This window comes from Macrobrachium nipponense, chromosome 47 (assembly GCF_015104395.2).
Source record: "Macrobrachium nipponense isolate FS-2020 chromosome 47, ASM1510439v2, whole genome shotgun sequence".
In the NCBI taxonomy this organism is placed as follows: Eukaryota; Metazoa; Arthropoda; class Malacostraca; order Decapoda; family Palaemonidae; genus Macrobrachium; species Macrobrachium nipponense.
This window is the reverse complement of record NC_087222.1, coordinates 11,019,073-11,042,633: the sequence shown is the minus strand read 5'-3', so window position 1 is coordinate 11,042,633 and position 23,561 is coordinate 11,019,073. Positions and strand designations below refer to the sequence as shown.

The 23,561-nt window shown below is 32.9% G+C and overlaps 1 pseudogene; it reads left to right on the top strand.

Annotated features, from left to right (window-relative positions):
* Window positions 1–23,561, top strand: part of LOC135204524 (zinc finger protein 546-like) — a 128,021-nt pseudogene that overhangs the window by 21,948 nt on the left and 82,512 nt on the right.

Below are 23,561 nucleotides of genomic sequence, written 5' to 3'. Positions count from 1 at the left end.
ATCAGTCACTAATATGAACAGTTTGCTGAAATCTGGAAATTTCAGAACTCGGGGATTCATTAATGCGTCCTTAAATTTTTGAAAACTTACTTGTTGCGGTTCTCTCCAATAAAATTGAATGTCTTCCCACAATGCATCTGTTAGAGGAGCTGCTATGTTAGAAAATCCATTCACAAACCTACAAAAAACTCGTTCCATCCCTAGGAATGACTTAATTTCTTTCTTTGATTTCTGGGTATGAAAATCTGATATTGCTTTGACTTTATCGTCATTTACTCTAACCCCTTCCTTAGATATGACATGACCTAAATGTTTGATTTGCTTCTTCAAAAAGGAACACTTAGCTAGCTTAATTTTCAATCCTGCAAACCTAAGTCTCCTAAGTACTTCCTTAAGCACTTCTAGGTGTTGCACGATCGAGTCTGTTGCAATTAATATATCATCCATGTACACAAAAACCAAACGGCATCCACATAAATTCATAGTTTCCCTTGGGCACTGAAAAGGCCGTATATTCCTTACTATTTTCACTAAGAGGGACCTGCAAAAAACCCTGCGCTAAATCAATTGAGCTGTTAATATTATGTCCCCCAATTTCTACAAAAACATCCGGTATGCATGTGACTGGGTAACGCTCAGGAATTGTCTTTTCATTCAAACGTCCAAAGTCAACGCATGCTTGGTCAGACCTGTCCTTCTTAGGTGCTGCTAACAGAGGAAAGTTGTATGGAGATGCACTAGGAATAATGGTGCCTTCCTCCTCCCATTTACTGACCTCTTTTACAAACACATTAGTCAATCCCAGTTTATCCCCTCGTAAAGCTTTTATGAACACATTAGTCAATCCCAGTTTATCTCCTCGTAAAGCTACCATGTCCCCAAATTCTGCCTAGAGCTCGCTTACCGCTTCTATATGCTCTTTATATCTGCATTACCTAATGTTCTCTAAATATTTTCTTTCTTGATTGCATTTCTGCCTCTGAAAACTCAGTTTTCCCCTTTACAATAACTACTGAACCACTGACATTACTCCAATCTTGGAGGTCTACCACATATGTATTCTTCTGATATTTCCTAACTGCATCATTACAGCTCAGTAATTCTACCCATGTAACACCAGTGTTTGATACACTGTTCATTGATGTAATGCTAATAACCCCTCTTAGTTTCTCGCTGCCCTCAATTATGCATACTTCCGTGGGGTTTTTTACTTCCCTCAGTTTGAATTTACCATAGTCTTTGACCTGGCATTAAAATAGCATCCTCTGATAAAACACATTTATATTTGTGGTTAGTACCTCTCTGTTCCATGATCCCATAAATATCACCGCCTGTGGTTCTCATTGCATCCACCAAGACACCATTGTTATTACCAGTAATAATATCAGTATTAGTATCAGCTTCGCTACCCATAACGCCATTGTTACCACCGTGGCCCTCAATATCCCATTTATCATTACCGACATCACCGCTGTTATTTCCTGTATCATCAGTGTGGGTTTTGGTATCACCACTCCCCATATCCCAGGTATCATTACCATTAGCACTCCCAAAAGCACCCTTGTTTTCAGTATTCCCCATATCCTCTGTTCTATTAACATTCTATCACCCAAGGTAAATCATATTCTAACAAAAGCCAGGGTGTTTAATCTATGGGCTTGCACATCACACACCGTCTCTGTTGAGGGTTTCAAAGGGTAATGGGAGAACATGGATTAACACAGATTATGGTCCATTAAATTCACAGACGCGCCTGTGTCTATAAAGATTGGGATATCCACATCCTCCACTGTTCCATATACTATCGGCCTGGGCTCTGGGGCGTCCCCCATGAGACCACAATGGCACGTACAAATCATCTGTACCCTTTTTGTTGATTGGCTTTCTAAAAATTTTGCCGATCCCTTTGCCCTTTTAAGTGACCTGCCTGGGAAGTTCTCGTATTGTAACTCCCAAATTTCTGAAGTGTGGGTCTCGCATCTCTCCGTGTCTGAGATGGACAAGCCTGCCAACAGTGATCCACACTTTTACACATTCCACAATATTTGACTCTACATACTTTCTTTGTGTGCCCTGGTTTATTACAATTGTAGCAACACAACTGCTATTACCTTTGATCGATCGATCCTCTCTTATATTCCACTTTTGCACACAAATGTGGAGAAGGAAAATCTGAGTCTCTTTGTATCATTATTTTCTAGACCGGTTCCTTTAAAAAAAAGTACTATCCACCATGGGACATTTGGACATATGTTTCTGAATTTGGGTATACATTAGTTCCTCGTCTGATGTACTAGGTTCACTTCATCAAATCTGTCTACGATTGCATCTGGGACGTCGTGTAGAAGCATTGCAAAATGCATCAATTTATATAAATTGTCAAATGAAACATTATTCCCATTTACACATTTGGAATTTCTCAATTTCTATATCCATTCTCCTGCTGCTGAGTCAATAAGTTTTGAGTTATGCTCAATAAGGCTTGTTGTGCCTTTTCTAATTTTGTACAGCCCTTTTAGATCTCTTATGATATTGCCGTGTTCTTTTGAGCCATAAGCCGCTCTTAAAAATGCTTGCAATTCGGTCTATGACCGACATTTTGTGCATCTAAATGACAAATCCCCTTTATTTAAATCTAACAAGGCTTTTGCCACTGTAAACGCCTCTGTATCATCCTTAATTCCCTTGGTGTTTAAATAGTTATTCACTCCCACGATAAAAATTTGCACTGGTAGGGAGAAAACGCCATCAACAATGCCTCGAAAACTGCTAACTCCTGCATTTATGTTTGTTATTTTGTGCACTAACGTTTGGCTTGTAATTGCATCGACCATTTTGCCTTCTTTACTATAACTCTTATCCTTTAGGATTCGCCCCGACCTTAATAACATTGATATATATATGAGCACACAAACCACCAACCCATAAGTAATAATATATTATTCACCAATAAAAGATAAAATAAAGATGCACCAATCCAAAAAACCGTTATTTACATCTAGCTGCTTCTCAGCTTCAGGGTCAATCAGTGATTTGAACTGGTTACAAGGTCACGATGGTCTTTAGAAAATGGGAAGAAGCTAGTGAGAGAAAAAGAATGTATCTCGAACCGAAATCTGATGAGTTAGTGAAACCGTTCACCCAGCAGCCTCTCTCTCTCTCTCTCTCTCTCTCTCTTTGTCATTTCTCTCTCTCTCTCTCTCTCTCTCTCTCTCTCTCTCTCTCTCATACCACGCACAAAAACGAAACTTATCATACCAATTTTTCTAATATATTTCAATACAACAAAACCCCTAATGTCTGCTGAATTAACACCAATAAAGAGAAAAAAAAATAAGAAATAAACTTATACACTCATGTCTTTATAGGTCCGAAGTCAGTACCCGGCTACACTTGCAACCGTGCGTAATTAATCCCCGTTTATCATATGAATTCACTTCCCCCCCCCAGAAACACAGGAATATGTCTTTACACTAAACAGCATTTAAGATCACTGCCAGCAGTAGCTACCGGCTTAATTCCTGACTATCAGATAAATTCCCCTCAAATCAACAAGAGTCAGTTGCTCAATACTTAATTATAACCACTTTTCCCCAAAATATGCGTAACCTATCTAATTCTAGTCTATTCGGAAACATAACCTATAGACTTGAATGTACCTTTTAACCACTAGCCACCAAATCTCTAATGAGGAAAAATCTCTAACGAGGTCAAATGACACTTGTTTAAACAAATGAAAAAATAATCTAACTGGTAATGTAGCCTACCTTTTGATGCTGAATGTCATCTCTGAAATTAGCTGAAAATCTTGTTATTAAAAAAATATACTTTTTATTTCCCAAAATTAGCTAACATGAAAATGGAATAAAATGAGTTAAGTATGACTTCAAAAAAGAAATGTTAAACTATCATATTCCTCTCAAAATCATATTTAAGTAAGTACCCCTTTTCCTTCAAGTGTCCAAACATTCATAGTTTATCGGTCAAAATAGAAAACCCATATGGTGACTTCGAATCCATCTGAAATAAAGAGACCAGTTATTATGGCACCATAAAACATTAAAGTTCATCAATAAAAAATGTGTGCTACACCTCTATACTTTTCTTTAAAAGCTGAATTTCGTCACTATAAATATTAACTTTTTCAAAGTTCACTTTGTTACCTTGTCCGATGGACCTGCAACGCCTCTTCTGTGACGTGTTCGACACTATCAATCAATTTCAGTGAGACCCCCTTTGATTCTTATACAATAGATTACATATCATTTTCTGTGCATTACAAACATACACTCACCAATTGACGCACAGATTTATGCACGCTACATACATGGAACTCGTGATCTTTGGAATGCTTCACTGACTCCAATTATGCACCGGTAAGCTTTCCTGTTAGTTTTGTTCATCTCAGCATCTTCGAGGAATCCAGTGTTTTGCATTTGTCTCTAACCGGCAAGAGCTAAGGTTATCAACCCCACTATTTAATCATTTAATATTATATGTTACTACTAGTGCCTTTAATACATACATAAAGACCGACGGTTTGTATTTCTTTAGGAACAAACTACAAATATTTTAAGTAATTTGTATTTTTCTGGACATACAAACCTACAGGTCTTTACATAAATGTCCCACTTCAAGCCACCCCTCATTCTGTTACCTGAGCCAGAGGGTTAGAGTGAAACATAAGGATAGGGGTGGGGGGACCCCCACTCTACCGTTGATAGTTAACCACCTTATTTAAAGTTGAACGGCTGTTTTCCCAGCTTGCACTGCAATTATATCCATATGTAAAGACCTTCGGGTTTGTATATTAGGAAAAATACAAATTACTTAAAAAATTGTATTTATTCCACCTTTGCAGCATTGAAAACCAAAAGGACTTTTTACTCTATTCATTTTTATTTATGTATGTATACATGCATATGCAGATACACTAATTGAAGAAATGCTGTAATATGAAATTTTCATAGGTATACAAACATAAACCTTATATTATATCTCCCATCACAGCCACCCCTCTTTGTTCATTACCCTACTCACTCTTCTTAACCACCAGTTAACCAATTTCCAACATGCACTGAAAGATACTCCTTCATTAAAAGCTCTGGTTTGTATAGCTCTGAAAAAAATGTCATATTTGAAGAAATGTAGCAGCACATACCTTCCAAGACTGTCATCAGTGTTGCTGGTCATAATAGCTACTCATGTATTGTATCAACAATAACAATCAGTGAAACTAATTTGGAAACTTTCATCTCTCTTCAAATTACTACTCAATTCACCCTTACTATTTTTTCTTTTTATTATCTACCACATTTGTGGATAATATGGTGTTATGTATAGTTGGGTCACAAAATTAAGCATTTGCTGTGAACTGTACCCTTCCTGCTGTTACCCCACAAAACTCTTATGCTGGTCTCTTGCATTTTCTATTCTCGGCCTTTGATTTGTTAATATGTTCAAGCTAAGAAGGTTTACAGATGTGAGGTGGTGGGCGTCAATATTAACTGCTAATCTATTGTTGCATTGTTGCCTCAGGAATGTTTTGATGCTGTGTCTGGACAATGTTTGGTTAGATTGTATTAATGTTTGGATAAAACTATCAAATGCACACTTTGCCCTAAGACCTTTATGGGAACCTGAATTGAATTTGATTTATTATTTTGTTGATTCAGTTCTGACATTATGTTTCCTAACTCTGTATTGCATTGTTTGATTCCAGATTCTCCCTCAGAAGAACCTTCCTTCCTTCGTCAGTTTTGATTAGCATCAGGAATTTTGCGAAATGCATGTTGTTTAATGGTACTACAGGGAACATTACCAATAGCAACTCTTAAGCATATGAGACAACAGTGAATTACTGTATGCGTATTTAACAAATTTAAACAAGTAAAATTTGTTTTGAATATTAGATTCATACATCAGCAGTGAAATCTGTTTGTAGTCCTTCAAGATTTTGTACTTAACTTTTTAGCAGATTTATTCAGTAATTATTTGTAAACAATTTTATGTTAAGAGTTGTGAATTGAACACATTGTCATTACAGAACAGGACAGGACATAAGGCTAAAATGAATCCAAAACATTCTTTAGAATTTCCTTTGAAAAGTGAAACTGAAGGTGCATTATCACTACCTTCCATAAATCAAGAAAACGTCAACATGGCTGCCTTTAGTGGAACCAGTGATGGAGACTTTTTGTCTCTGGATCCATTGATGGACATCAAAATAGAGCCAGAGGAATTCTGTGAGTCTAATGAAGATGATGAATATTCATATGAAATGAATTTAATAGTGAATGAAAAACATCCACAAACTTGCAAAAAGGATGTAAAACAAGAAAGAAGGGTCCGTGACAATGGAGAGAAGCCTTTCATATCCACTGACTGTGAGAAAGCAATTTACAAGAAAGTTAATCTTACAAATAATATCACAAATCCTACCAGAGAGAAATTCATATGCAATGACTGTGGGAAAGCATTTTCCTTGAAACGTAATCTTATAGTTCATATGAAAATCCATACTGGAAAGAAGCCATTTAAGTGCAAGGAATGTGGGAAAGCATTTTCCCATAAACTAAGTCTTAAACTTCATATGAGATTACATACTGGAGAAAAGCCATTCATTTGCAAGGAATGTGGGAAAGCATTTCCCCAGAAACCACATCTTACAATTCATATGAGAACCCACACTGGAGAGAAACCATTCGTGTGCAAGGAATGTAGGAAAGCATTTTCCCATAAACTAAGTCTTAAAGTTCATATGAGATTACATACTGGAGAAAAACCATTCATTTGCAAGGAATGTGGGAAAGCATTTTCCCAGAAACAAAGTCTTAAAGTTCATATGATATTACATACTGGAGAAAAGCCATTCATTTGCAAGGAATGTGGGAAAGCATTTTCCCATAAACTAAGTCTTAAAGTTCATATGAGATTACATTACTGGAGAAAAAACCATCATTTGCAAGGAATGTGGGAAAGCATTTTCCCATAAACTAAGTCTTAAAGTTCATATGAGATTTCATACTGGAGAAAAGCCATTCATTTGCAAGGAATGTGGGAAAGCATTTTCCCATAAACAAAGTCTTGAAGTTCATATGAGATTACATACTGGAGAAAAGCCATTCATTTGCAAGGAATGTGGGAAAGCATTTTCCCAGAAACCACATCTTACAATTCATATGAGAACCCACACTGGAGAGAAGCCATTCATTTGCAAGGAATGTGATAAAGCATTTTCCCATAAACTAAGTCTTAAAGTTCATATGAGATTACATACTGGAGAGAAGCCATATATGTGCAAGGAATGTGGGAAAGCATTTTCCCAGAAATCACATCTTACACATCATATGAGATTGCATACTGGAGAGGAAAAAGAAACAATATGATAAAGTAAACCAGTTAAGGCAGAGATTTCTCAAATGACCAACTATATGACAGATCAATATCACTTTAAAAATCTGCTCAAAAAATAAGGAAAATAAAGAATAATACAGAATAGGGGATGAACAATTAAGTGGAAAATTGGCACTAGTAAAGGCCCTAACTGCACAAATGAGAAACAAATAACAGGAGATAAAAGCAAAACAGATAAATAGGCAGTTTGGTGAAAATCCAAAGATTGATTATAGAAACATGAAAGAAACAGTGGAGGTACGAACACCACCAAGCAAGGAAGACCTAGAGAGATTTTGGAAGCCACTGTTTGAAGACCCTAGACAACACCATGAGAATTCATGGATTGACACCATTAGGCAGAAGAACAGCCAGAAACAGCAAATGCCACCAGTAAGCTTCATCACAGAAAAAGTAACAAAACTAAAAGAATATATCCATTTCAAGACCCCAAGAATAGGCAAGATCTAAAATTTCTGGCTTAAAAAGATCACAGCACTACACCACACTTATATGCAAGCCTTTTCAAGAATAGTGAAAGGAGAAGAATCACCAGAGTGGCTCACAACAGGAAGAACCAATCTTCTCCCTAAGAGCTCTGAGACTGAGCTCCCTAACAAATATAGGGTCATCTGCTGTCTATGAACAACCTACAAATGGGTCACAGGAGTCATAGCAGACGGGATATATGAAATACAAGAAAATGAGAGAAAAGACAGAGAAAGAATACATCAAGTGCTGAAAGAAGATACGTAAGTCAGAATTAACATAAAAAAACAAGATCACTGCCATAAACCAGCTGGTAATACCATTGGTGACATATGGTTTTGGCATTGTAGACTGGCCACAAGGAGAGTTAGACAGGATTGATATTAAAACCAGGAAGATTCTCACCCTACACAAAGTCACATACAGACACCAGTGTGTGGACAGAATATATCTTCCTCACAGAGAAGGTAGATTAGGCCTGACTGAGATCAACCAGGCCTACAGAGCAACAATAGTAAGTATAGGGCAGTACTTGAAAGGCTCTGAGGACGAAAACATCAAAAAGGTTGCCCAACCCCATAATGGAGCCCTGAGCCAACTAACATCAATAACAAAACAGGCTAAGAACTTTGCAGGAGATCTGATAGAAGGAACCGGGGAGGGTACGAACAGACTCCAGTAAAAACGAATTAGCCAGGAAGAACAAGCAGAAATACAGTCACAGAGAGGAGAGACTTCGAATGGAAAGGTAGAAAGACAATGGAAGAGCAGGAATTTTTCAAGAAATGGAAAAAAGTTTCATAGACAACAAAGAGTCACTCAGCTGTATAAGAAATGGAGATCTAGGTTATGATGGAGAAAGACTGATAATAGGAGCACAAGATCAAGGCTTCCTAACAAAGAGCTTCAAGAAAATGCCAAGCATATCAGCAAATGATCCATGTAGGATTTTTCAAGCAGTGATTGAGTGTTAGACATCTGATATCAGCCTGCAAGACTGCTTGCAGATGGTCACTACACAGCCCACCACAACAAAATGTGTAAAGTATACAGAACTGAAGTAAAAGAAAAAGTATAGGAGCATGAACCAGATCCAGTCACCTCCAATAGGGCTGTTGCCATCTTTTATGACAAGGAAATTCCAACAGGAAGATATATATAGAAGGAGGTACTATGAGACCTGATGTTGTGATCTGGAACAAGGAATAAACAGCAAAGATTATAAATGTGACAGTACCCGGTGACTTTGGCCTCAATAGAGCTGAAAGGCATAAAATAGCAAAATACCAAGACCTGAAGAATGACCTGAAAAGCACATGGGAACTGAAGGAAACAGAAAAAAATACCTTTGGTGGTAGAAGCAATAGGAATTATAAAGAAAAATCTGAGAAAATATCTTCAAGGCATACGAAATTACCCAGTATAAATGAGGTGTAAATTGCTGCCCTCAAAGCAATGGTAAACACCGAGAAACTAGCCCAGCCATAGACCCCAGGCTGGGGTCCATTGCACCCCTGATATAAATTGAAAATTAGGAATAACATAAGCGAAGGAGTAACCATATAGTTGCTCTTTATGTCAAAGAAGTTTTTCTCAACCAAGTCCTCTCAAAAGACAAGAGAATTCACACTAGACAGAAACTGTTTACTTGATCTGTGTCCAAGTAGTTTTTATTACATTATTTTGTTTAACTTGACTCCTGCATCTGTTTTGAATGAAGGTGTCTAAAAATGTGTGTGAAAACTCATGCTAGAAAGAAGTCATATCCTGTATCTGCACTTGGTTTCCAAGAAGTCTTTTTTTTTCATTAGGTTCATCTTAGAATGTGTTAACTCAGAAGAAAGGCGTCATACTTCCACACGATGTTGAAACAGTTTTTCTCTTGTAGATTCATAACATATGTGAGCACTCATGGAGGATAGATATTGTTCTTTTACACTGCATGTTGTACTTTTGTCTTATATTCTGCAAATCACAGTCATTGGTTCTGAATGCACAAGCAAAGTCACTCATCAGAGAGGATGTTCAGTTGCACTGCCAGATTTGTTAATGTTTTGCACCCCAAAGTAAGTTGCACTTGATGTAGAGATAATTATTGTGAACTTGTCTGCAAAATCTATAGAAAAAAAGGCAACAGCAGCCTAAGGGACGATAAAAAGAAAAACCATATTTAAATTTTTATGATCCAATTCATGACCATCATCATTGCTGTTACTGAAAGAAAAGGAGAATTTGGAGGAGGGTCTCACTGAAAGTGTAGATGAAGGCTCTTCATTTGCAGAGTCTATATTGGAAGTCAAGGCAGAGCCAAAGTATTTTGGCCAGAATGATTTTGATGCAAAATGGTTGTGTAACCTTTATGCAAAGGTAAAATAAATGACTTTGTTTTTTTCTTACAATTGTTCTCAATGAACACTGCACAGTGCTAGGTAAAGAAACTTCCCTTTGCCTTCTCCACTTTTCTTGTTCCTGTGTATTTTTTGTATGATTTCCAAATAAGGAATTAATATTGCCTTTGGCTGACACGAAGTTTTCTTCCTTTTGTTATTCAGCATTGTGCATATATGCACTTGTATATGTAGTTGTGAGCTTGAATGTTTCCATGAAATGTTCTTAGTGGAAATAGAAAGGATTGATATCTTCATTAAACTTCAATGAAATTTAGGTGTATTTTTATATGATTATTTTTTTATTTGTTCTTGGTTTTATTCTTCTACAAAGAATGTACTAAAGCATTTGTAAGTGAATCCTAATGCCTTGTATTCACTCACTATATACAGTAGACTGTGTAGTATTTTGTTTTAGGTTAAGTAGTCTGAAGTGTTTAGACTAGACTAGTTATGTAAATGACGAAAGTAATGTGTTATTCTGATTAGATTAAACCTCTTTTTTTATTTTATCTTATTGTATAAACTTTGAAAATATTGATAGATGATAATAAAAATTCTTTATACACAAATAAAATTGTTCATTTGATCCTATTAAAACTTAAGTAATATCAGAATAATATTCTACACTGCCACAAGTGAATGAATGCACCATGATGTGGTCTGAATGCACCGAGTATCTGGTCCCAGTGCACCTCTTCCCAATTGAAGTGCATCTTTCCTTGTGGTCCCAATGCACCAACTTCATTCACATAACAGCTGCCCTTTGGCGAACTGTGTAGATGACTATACTCTATTCACTTTGCAGGACTATTTTCTTTGATGAATCGAATAAGTTTAAAAAGTCTGAATAAAAACAGAATATTACAAAACCAACAAACATATCCTGCTATGAGGGAGAAGTTTAAAACTTGACTACCTCACTACCTCTTAATTCAAACTGCAAGTCTAACTGTTTTGGTAGCTGGCAGTTAACCTCTAAAAGAAATGACTGTTAATTATTCCTTTGGACCTGTGGTGGCTGCTCAACAAATTGTGTAGCTTACCTGGCTCCTTTATCAGAACAAGGTTGCATCTCTTTTTAGATGTGCAATTGTGGAGACGGAAGAATGAATGAGGGAGTGACTAGCTTCTCTCCTCTGCCCCTTCATCCCCCTTCTCCTCCTTTGGGCAGAGAGTGGATCCGGCCGTCACATGCTGGAACTGCAACAACCATTCCGTTTATCTTTATAGAGTATAGAAGCAACTGCCCCTTTCTCTAGCAAGGGGAGGTCCCTGACTATAAGACAAACCCACTGCTTATATTTGCCTTACTGTCTTTAACTCTCAGATTCATCTCAGCTTGCTTTTGAATGGGGTTATGTTTTCTCCCTCGTTCAAAAAAGCCCAGAAGTCTGACGAATGATCACACAGTCTCTGTACTACTACGATCAATTCATCAGAGGCATGATACTATTCCTTGCCCTCTCAACCAGGAAGAAAATCTAGGTGTTGCAAACTCCAGCCAGTTCTAGAGACTCATTCAAATTCCTCCCTCCAGATATCAGTCCTCCTAATGTAAAAGACCAAGTGTTTGTATATTGTTTAGGAACAAATGACAATTTTTTCTAAGTAAATTGTATTTTTCTTAACTATGCAAACCTGAGGTCATTTACATCTCATGTCCACCTCATGCCACCCCTCAATCTGATACCTGGGCCAAAAATAAAATGGAATGTTTACGTTCAGACAGGCAGGACCCCCGCCAACCACCTTTTTTTAAAAGTCTAGTGGCCGTTTTTCAGCTTTGCCAAAAGTAATTCTTAATGTAAAGGATCTCGGGTTTGTATAGTTAGGAAAAACACAATTTGCTTTAAAAAAACTGTCATTTTACACCTAATATAGCTCATGTTGTTATTAAAAGATGTTCTTACAATTTGTATAGGAGTACTATAGTGCATCTCTGAGCTTGATCAGTGCAGCACCAGCCTTGAAAAAAAGGTAGAACATGTTACTCCATTGAAGGCAGTGTGATATGGGGTGCAGATGACCGAGATATGCCGTTGGTGACTTGCCAGTTTAAGGGAAACCTGTAGTCACATGAAAACATCAAATATTAAATGATTACTGATAAAGGTTTACTTCAGTGGCCTGAGGCTTGAACTGGGGACTTACAGATAGACTATGCCGTATGTTATCGTGTAATGCTTGATTTTTGGCAGCCAGGGATGGAACATTACACGAGGTATACGCATGAAACCATAAATTATTGGGGACTAGCCCAGCCATAGATTCAGTAGCTTATGATTGTCTCCCCACATAAAATAACCAAGACTAATTTCGTCCCTGTAAAAGCAAAGAAAATTTTATTGCAGTCTGGGTATTATTATTGAATATTATAGCTGTTTCAACAGTATTTAATTTATATAGAATCTTCTCACTTCTTCATGTTATTTTTTTCTCATCAGCATGTAGCTGGTATATCAGGACATATAAGGACATATAAAGATTTCAGTTGTCTTAGGTTTATTTCCTCTAACGTGTCGCACAGGCAGTCATCTAAGCGCACAGGCAGTCATCTAAGGGAGTATACAAGTGACTGAACTAAAATATGAGGTTTACAGGCATTTATAGCAATCGGTGGGTATGTCACTAAGCAAGGATTTTAATTGGTTGTAGGTTGGTGACAAAATCTGTCCCTGAGGCATTGAGATCTCCTAGGTCCGTCCAGGGTTGTTGACGGGGTTGGGTGGTGGTTAGGGGTAACCAGCACGTGGGTGGTAGGTATTATAAGCTATCCAGGTGACGTGTCATCCACTTCCAGTGCTCTCTCTCTCTCTCTCTCTCTCTCTCTCTCTCTCTCTCTCTCTCTCTCTCTCTCTCTCTCTCTCTTGTGACGGTGTATGGTGTCAGTTGGTTTCTAGTATTTCTTTTTATGATGGTAGGGAGAAATTTTGTCTCCTTTACTGTGTGGATACTCGATTTTTTCTAATATATGCAGTGCCTCGAGAAACCATAATCTTCAGTCCGGTGCTTTGTCGATAATTTCTATGGTCGTTATGAGCTCATTCTTTCTGGTCTTCTGTTATGATTTTCTCTGTAATGATCGAAAATGGCCCCTTCTTGAAGGTGCCAGGAGAGATCCTTAGAGAGTCTTATAGTGGTCATCCCGACATAGGAGTGGTGGCATCCTTCCACCGGGCATGTGAATTCGTAGATGACACTTTCTTCAAAGACTTTTCTAGGGCCGCCGGGTGGTTTTTAAGAAGCAGCTGGCTGGTTTTCATATTTTGATGATAAATTACGAGGCTAATTTTATCCCTTTCTGCAGTGGTGGAGACATTGTCCTTTATTATTTCCCTGATAGCCTTTTCATCTTCTAAATATTTGTGGTGCATATAGTTTTTATAAAATATTTTTATAGATCCACTTTGGTTGTTGTTGGCTTCTGTTGTGCTTTCCCGGTGCCAGTTATTTATGGATTCTCAGGTTTGATGTTCAACCATATGATTTGCTTAGTTGTTATTGACGAGGATATGTGTGGACCTTTCGACCTCTCTTGTAGTTTCTCTCCATGTGGAGCAGTGTGTGAGGGCGCGACGGATGAAGGCATATACTACAGATCTTTTATATCGGTCTGGGCATTTACTGGACCCATGAAGGCATAGACCTGGGTTCATGGGATTTTTTATAAACCATGGAGGTATAACTCGTAGGAGTCTAATGTAACCAAACGTCCAAGAAGGGTAGGGCACCATCACTGCTGCGTTTGCATGTGAAACGGAGGACAGAACATTCTTCAAAAGTCCTTCTTAAAGTTTCAAGATCCTCCTCTTGGTCGACTCTTATGAAGGTGTTGTCTATGTAATGATGGTATTGAGGAGGGCAGGGGATTTTATTGAAAACCTTTTCTTTGACGACACTCATGTAGAAAATTGGCAAACAGAACCCTTTATACAAGAAACCAACCGACACCATACACCGTCATGAGAGAGAGAGGAGGAGAGATTGAAAGAGAGGAAGAAGCCGAGAGAGAGAGAGAGAGCATCGGAAGTGGATGACATGAAGCTTTTCCATATCTTCCACTAATTGCAGTCTCTGTTTTGTTAAAGAAGTGACCCCTTTTGCAACATCAACTGCCTTGATTTCATATTTCTTTGCCATACATCCTAGCGAGATCAGCTACACGTGCACCACTTTCATACTTTGCTTCAAGTTCTTTCTTAAATTCAATCGTATTCCTGGTAATTTTTACCAAAGGGGTGGCACTTGCAGCTTTCTTTGGCTCCATGATGGATACTACACAGTTAGTTTTTACGGCAAAGTTAGCACAAAACACAACAAACACGTGTGGTAATGTGGAATGTGAGTGTCAAGATGGTTGTTCAGCGAGAAACAAAGCCAGAATGGGTCACGAGAGAAGACGGGATGCTTTGTTTAGGTGCTTGATATGGGGCCCATTCACGCAATGGGCCCCATATCAAGCATTTTCGAGTGTGCAAAAACCGAAGAAACGTACGATAACTGAGATAAAGTTTCGTAGAAAAAAGTCTACAAAGACCGAAATGTATGAAAAGAGAGGCGTACGAAAACTGAGGTTTGACTGTATCATTAAGAGAACATATGGATGAAGTGCATGACCTAACATAGACAGAAATTAAACCCATGGTAGAATTCAATATAACTGATGAAGATGTAAAAAATCAACTTGAGAAAATAAATCAAATAAAGCACCAGGACCAGATGGAATAAAACCAAATCTGTTCAAACTGTTCTTACAATGTACCAACAATCAAAGAGAATTGGCAGAATGTTTAAACAACATACTGAAAGGCAGGAAAACACAGGGAAAGCTGGTTTAAGTAAAAAAAAACACCTACCTCAAGAAACAACATCCTCAGTCAAAGATCTTAGGCCAATAGCATTAACTAATGTATCATTAAATTTTTATGGGGTCCCTAAAAAACAAAATAGAAAAGGATATTAGGGATTATAAAAATGCATGGACTGCAATCAGGCTTTACCACACAAAGAAGAGACACTGATATTTTGTGTATCTTAACACTGCATGCAACAAATGTACAGATGAAAAGACCAGTTATTTGTGGTATCAACAGAGACTTCCAATAGGAAGGAGCTCATAGAGGTCATGATGAAATATAGGCTACATAAGAGGTAATAATTAAGTGCAGTAGTGAAGACATATAAATGATGTAACAAGTCTCTTCCTCAACAATGCAGAACAAAAAGAGCTAAATGTAACTAATGGAATTAGAAAGGGTTGCAGTGGCTCAACCATATTCTTTCTGCTAATAACATACCTGATAATAGAAAAATTAGAAAGTACAACAGAAGGTTTCAGAAATGAAGTTACAAGAACAGTGGCACTATCGTATGCAGACGATGGATTATTCCTAGCTAGGACACAGCACCCTTGAAGAAATAACAAAGGCAATAAAAACCCCAATGGAAATAGCGAGCGAATGTTGTCTAAATATAAACAGACAAGATCAATATATTAATATATGATCGGCATAGTACTGATGATGAAGAAAATATGCAACACATTAGAAGGAATAAGAATAGTTAAGCAGAGTAAATATCTGGGTGTAACGATCAACAACATGAAAGACAAAAAACTTCAGAGAACAGATATTTTTGGCCCAAATTAAAGCAAATCAGGAAAATGCAAATATGGCTAATTCAGTCAGTAGTAAAAGGTTTAGCTATATGCAGCAGGGTAAAGATAGGACAACTGTACTAGAAAAAGATTAGTGATGCCATCCTCCATGTATACCATGGAAGAAATGGAGTGTTAAGGCAAGAAAGAAATTAATGAACTACAAAGCGTAGACAACCAAGTATATAGAACAATTCCGAAAGTAAGTTTTGCGTTAAGATCTGAAAAAGGGGACTCTTCCTTCTTTCCTTCCTTCCTTCCATTCAAGAGATCATATGAAGAATAAACTATTCTATCCGAAACCTCTCTTGATGCAAGAGAGGTGAAAGACAGGGCTGTGTGTTATCACCTGATCTCTCCAATTTATATAGTGAAATGATAATGAGAGATCTCAGAGATATGGAAGGAATTAAAGTTGGAGAAGTCAATATTAATAATATCAGATATGCTGATGATATGCACTTGTTGTAGACTCCCATGATAAACTTCAAGCTTTAATCAGTACTTTACACCAATCAAGCAGAGAAAGAGGTCTGTCAATAAATATCAAGAAAACAGCAGGTATGTTTATCACCAAGGATGAAATACCCCCAAGAATAGATATCAGAAATGATGCTGAAACATTTAAACAGACCGATAGTTTTAATTATTTAGGATGCACTGTCACAAGTGATGGAAAATGCGAAAAAGAGATCAAGAAGAGAATATCCATGGCAAAAGATGTATTTGGTAAGATCAAGAAATTAGTCACCAACTCGAAAATATCCATGAATCTAAGGAGGAGGTTTGTGAAGTTCTTTGTTTGGACTTTGAGGAAGGAAGACGAGGAGAGGTTACAGGCTGCAGAAATGTGGTTTTGGAGAAGGATGTTACAAAAATCATGGACAGAAAGGAAAACTAATTAGGAAGTATTAGAGAGAGTATTGTTGAAAGAGAGTTTCTAGCCTCAGTGAGAGGTAGAAAAATGTGAGAAGACAAGAACTAGAGCATCTCTCTCTCACTGGTAAAATCAAAGGAAGGAGACCGAGAGGAAGACCTCAACAAAAATATATGGATGGATTGGTGAGAATGATTGGAGGAAGAATGTCTGCAGCTCAGTTGCTGCAGAGAGCCAGAAATAGAGAGGAATAACGCCTGGATGATTATGATAATGATTTATTTTTATTTATTGATATGTTTACTTGTATTTATTTATCTATTTATTTAATTTTTTATTTATTTATTTGTTTGTTTTTATCTATTTATTTATATATTTATTTATTTTTATTTTATTTATTTATTTAATTATTTATTTATTTATTTATTTATTTATTTATTCTTATTTATTTGTTATAATTATTTATTTATCTTTTTATTTATATTTATTTATTATTGATCTTTATTTATTTATTTTTATTAATTTGATTATTCATTTATTCAATTTTTATTTATTTATTTATCCTATTTTATTTATTTGTTATTTTTTCGATTTATTTATTCAATTATTAATCTTTATCTATATATTTCTATTTATTTAGACTTATTTATATTTATATTTATTCATTTTTTTCTTATTTATGTTTATTTATCTATTTATTTTAATTTATTCATTCATTTATTTTTATTTTACCTTTTTATTTTTTATATCATTTCTTTTTCTATTCATTTCTTTTTATTTTCATTTATTTATTCATTTCTTTTTTTATTTGTCTTATTTTATTTTTTATTCATTTTTATTTAGTTTTTATTTATTCATTTATTTACTTTTATTTGTTTCTTGATATATTTATTTATTTTCATTTATTTATTGTTTTTATTTTATTTTATTTATTTTTATTTATTTATTTTCTATCTATTTTTATTATTTATTTATTTATTTATTTATTTATTTATTTATTTATTTATTTATTTATTTATTATTATTTATTCATTAATCATTTTTATTTCATTTTTAAAAAATTTATTCATTTTATATTTTTACTTATTATTTATTCATTTATTTTATTTAATTTGTTTATTTCTATATATTCATTTATTTCTTTTTACTCATTTATTTATTTATTTATGTGTCTTTATTTATTTTTATCTAATTATTTTGTTATTTTTTAATTTATCATTATATTTTTATTTAATCATTATATTTTTCTTATATTTATTTACTATATTAGTTTATTTTCATATTTATTTCATTTATTTATTTCTTTTTATTATTCATTTATTTATTTGCCTTTATTATTTTTGTTTATCTAATTTTTATTATTATTATAATTAATTTAATTAATTAATGAATTCATTATTTGATTTGTATTCATTATTTTATTAATTTTTATTAATTTTATTATTATTTTTGTTAATTTATTTATTTATTTTTCTTTAATATTTATCTTAATTTCATTTTTATTATAATTCTAATTTATGTTATTTATAATCTATTAATTTATTTATTAATCTTTACTTTTTATTTATTTGTTATCATTTTTTTATTTTTGTATTATTTAATTTTTAATTTATTTAATTTTTAATTTATTTATTTTTATTTTAAATTTATTTTTATTTTAATTCTTTAATTTTTATTTATTTAATGTTTTAATTTCTTTTTTAATTTTTTATTTTTCTATTTTACCTTATCCATTCAAGATTTATTTATTTATTGTTATTTATTAACTTTTTATTTTATTTTATTTTTATATTTTTTTTATTTTTCTGTATTTTATTTTTATATTAATTTTTATTTTACATTCATTTTTATTTCATTTTTATTTATTTATTTATATTCTTTTATTTATTAATTTTATTATTATTTAGTATATTTTATTTATTTTTTATTATTTATTTTTTTGTTTATTTAATTTTTTATTTTATTATTTTGTTTTATTATTTTTATTTTTTATTTATATTGATTTATTTTTAAATTATTTAATTTTATTTTTTATTAAATTTTATTTATTAGTTTATTATTTATTTTTTGTATATTTATTTTTTTGTTTATTTGTTTATTTAATTTTATATAGTTATTAATTTTTATTCATTTTTGTATTTTTATTTAGTTATTGATTTATTCATTCACTTATTTTATTCATTTGTTTTCATACTTTTATTTATTTATATTTTATTTATTTGATTTGTATATTTTGTATTTGTTTTATTTTTTTTTATCCATTTATGTTCATTTATTTAATTTTATTTATTTTCTATTTATCTATATTTGTTTTTTTTTATATTTACCTTTTATTCATTTATTTATTTTTTTTATTTAACTATTCAACTATTTAATTAACTTTTTTATTTATTTATTCTTATACCATTTCCATTTCTTTTGTTTATTTTATCTAGATATTATTATTTATTTATTTTAATGTTTTGTTTTTATAGTTATCTATTTATTATTTATTCATTCATTCCTTTGTTTATTTATTTTTTTTCATTTAGTTTTATTTATTTTTATTTATTTCTTTATTTATTTGTATTTATTTACTTGTAAATTTATTTGTTTTGTTTATTTATTGTTTTTTATTTATTTCTTTATTTATTGTATTTATTTTTTACTTGTAAAATTTATTTGTTATTTCTTTATTTTTGTTTATTTCTTTATTTACTTGTATTTATTTACTTGTAAATTTATTTGTTTATTTTTTTATTTATTTATTTATTTTCATTTATTAATTTTATTTATTTTTTTATGTATTTATTTTTATATTTATTTATAAATTTATCGTGTATGTTATTTTTTTAATTTTTTATCATTATTTAATGGTATCTATTAACTGTATTTTCTTTATTTTAGTTCTTTTTAATATTAATTACTTTTTTATTCTTTTCATTTTTATTTATGTATTTAGTTATCTTTTAATTTTTTTTTCATTTATTTGGTTTTATTTATTTATTTATTTTTATTCATTTGTTTTATTTATTTCATTTTATTTACTTATTTTTTTCATTTATTTGTTTGTATATTTATTTATTTACTTTTATTTATCTATTTATTTTCATTTATTTATTTGTATATTTATTTGTATATTTATTTATTTATTTACTTTTATTTATCTAATTATTTTCATTTATTTATTTTTATTTTTTTTTGTATATTCATTTATTTATTTACTTTTATTTATTTATTTATTTATTTATTCATTTATTTTTATCTATTCATTTATTTATTTCTTTTCATTTATTTATTGATTTTCAATTATTTATTTAATTATTTATTTATTTCATTGTAATGTATTTACTCTTATTTATTTATTTTTCAATTTTTATTTATTTGTTTATTTTTATTTATAAATTTATTTTTTATTTTTATTTATTTTTTATTTTTATATTTTTTTGTTACTATTTGTTTTATTTTTTTATTTATTTTATTTTTTTTGATTTTTTACTTTTGTTTATTATCTATTTTTATTTATTTTGTATCTTCATATAGTGATTTATTTTTGTCATTTATTATATTTTTTTTATATTTATTTTTTTATTTTTTCATTCATTTATTAATTTTTTTATATATTTATTAATATAGTTGTATTTATTATTAATTTATTCATTTCTTTTTATCTATTTATTTATTATAAAAGTTTGTTAATTTTCTATTTATTTATTTAATTTTTTTTTTTTTACTTTTTATTTATTTATTTATTCATTTATTTTGTATTTATTTATTTTTTATCTTTATATTCAGTTTTTTTTTATTTTTTTTATTATTATTTATTTTATTATTTTAATTTTTTAATTTTTTATTATTTCTTTATTTATGTTTTATTCATTTATTTATTCCTTGTTTATTTATTTATTTATTCATTCATTTTTTATGCATTTTTATTATATATTTAGTTATTTATTTTTATTTACTTATTATTTATTTTTATTTATTCAATTATCTTTTATTTAATTATTTTTTATTTATTTATGTTTATTTGATTATTTAATGCATTTATTTAATTTTATTATTTTTATTAATTTATTTATTTATTTTATTTATTAATTTATTTATTTTTATTTATTTATTTATTTATTTATCTTTTATTTATTTGTTATATCTATATATATATATATATATATATATATATATATATATATATATATAGACTCCACTTTTCTTGCCCCACACCCCGCCCCGCCCCACCCAAGGGGCGTGGCTCAACCCCCTCCCCCACCCCTCCTGATGAGCTCATGTATGTACGTGAGGCCTAAAAAGGGGCGGGGCAACCCCCCAAACCCCAAAAAGGGGTGTGGCCACCCCTGACCCCAAATTGACTCCATTTGTATTATAAGCTCATGTACGTACATGAGCACATATTAGGGGGCGTGGCCTCCCCTAACCCCAAATAGACTCTACTTGTCTTATAAGCTGATATACGTAGATGAGGTGCAAAAGGGGTTGTGGCCACCCTTGACCCCAAATCGACTCCACATTATTGATGAGCTCATGTACATACATGAGGTCGAAAATGGTGGTGGGGGCCACGGCCACCTGTAACTCTACGGGAAAAAAACCAACATTTCAACCCGCTACCACCGACCCCAAATTGACTCCACTGTCCTACCCCTGTGACGTCATGTAACTCTCCGGGAATAAAACCATCCTTTCAACCCCCGACCCCAAATTGACTCCACCTTTCCTACCCTCCTGTGATGTCACATAACTCTCCGGGAATAAAACCATCCTTTCAACCCCCGACCCCAAATTGACTCCACCTTTCCTATCCCCGTGATGTCACGTAACTCTACGGGAATAACACCAATATTTCAACCCCCCACCCCAAATTGACTCCACTTTTCTACCCCTGTGACATCACGCAACTGTACAGGAATGATTTTTTGCGACTCATGTCCCCTTTAATTGTTTTCAACGTAAACGGGACGTTTACCTCATCCTCCTCCTATAAAACCTCTAAATTTATATATGCACATCACAAATAGAGCCCCTATCGACTCCTCTCTCTCTCTCTCCCTCCCTCTCTCTCTCTCAGCCGTTACATTTTGTTTTATATATATATATATATATATATATATATATATATATATATATATATATATATATATACACGCTGCTTAGATATTCAGAGTATCATGATAAAAGGATATTTGGCAACTGACTTTTCATCCTCATGTGATACATATATTTACCAATTTGATATCTCCCCCAATAACCAACAGGGTCAATCTTATCTGATGATGAATCACGCACACACACACACACACACTCGAAGAAATGAGACCTTACCGCCATATTCACCAAGCTGACTTCACCATCACGTGAAATTTTATTTATCATAGAATTTGAGTCATAATTCCCCCATGCCGAAAACGAGGGCAAAGGTACATATTTCAATTTTGTTTATTTATTATACCGAGTTCGAAAGAGGTTGAAAAATCAAATGGCAGACGGAATTGTTATTTTATATTTGTAACCAATGCTAAATACAGGGGAATGAATTAATATTCCATACAAATACATACATTAGAAAAAACTGTACAAACACGAACGCGATAATATACGCATTTGCTTTTTCAAAAACAATACTTCAACAAAACATGGCTACTATATATTTTCTAACCTGCTCCTTCACATCACAGCCCTAGTATATACCACAAACATCTTCTCCAGCACTTTCCCGACCGTGTATCAAAGACGACGTTTCATCTAACACCTCAAAGCTTTTAAATTTAGCTAACAAGTTTTTCATATATAAATCTTCCACACACCTTTCCTCCAACAGGGATAAATTCTTTTTCATTATAACCACGCAACATATTTTACCAATTTTGCTCATTTCATCACAGCCATACAAAACATTTCACAAACCTCCTCCTTAGATTCATTACATTTTCGAGTTGGTGACTAATTTCTTGATCTTACCAAATGCATCTTTTGCCATGGATATTCTCTTCTTGATCTCTTTTTCGCATTTTCCATCACTTGTGATAGTGCATCCTACATATTTAAAACTTAAAACTATCGGTTTGTTTAACTGTTTCAGCATTAATTCTTCTATCTATTCTTGGGGGTATTTCATCCTTGGTGATAAACATACCTTCTGTTTTCTTAACTTTTATTGACAGACCTCTTTCTCTGCTTGATTGGTGTAAAGTACTGATTAAAGCTTGAAGTTTATCATGGGAGTCTGCAACAAGTGCATATCATCAGCATATCTGATATTATTATTATTGACTTCTCCAACCTTAATTCCTTCCATATCCCACGTGCTGGTTACCCCTAACCACCACCCAACCCCGTCAACAACCCTGGATGGACCTAGGAGATCTCAATGCCTCAGGGACAGATTTTGTCACCAACCTACGACCAATTGAAATCCTTGCTTAGTGACCTACCCACCGATTGTACACGCCCTGCCTGCTATAGATGCCTGTAAACCACATATTTTAGTTCATTCACTTGTATACTCTCTTAGATGACTGCCTGTGCGCTGTCGACACATTAGAGGAAACAAACCTAAGACAACTGAAATCTTTATATGTCCTGATATACCAGCTACATGCTGATGAGAAAAAGATAACATGAAGAACTGAGAAGATTCTATATAAATTAAATTCTGTTGAAACAGCTATAATCTTCAATAATAACACCAAGACTGCAATAAAATTTTCTTTGCTTTTACAGGGACGAAATTAGTCTTGGTTTGTTTCATGTAGGGAGG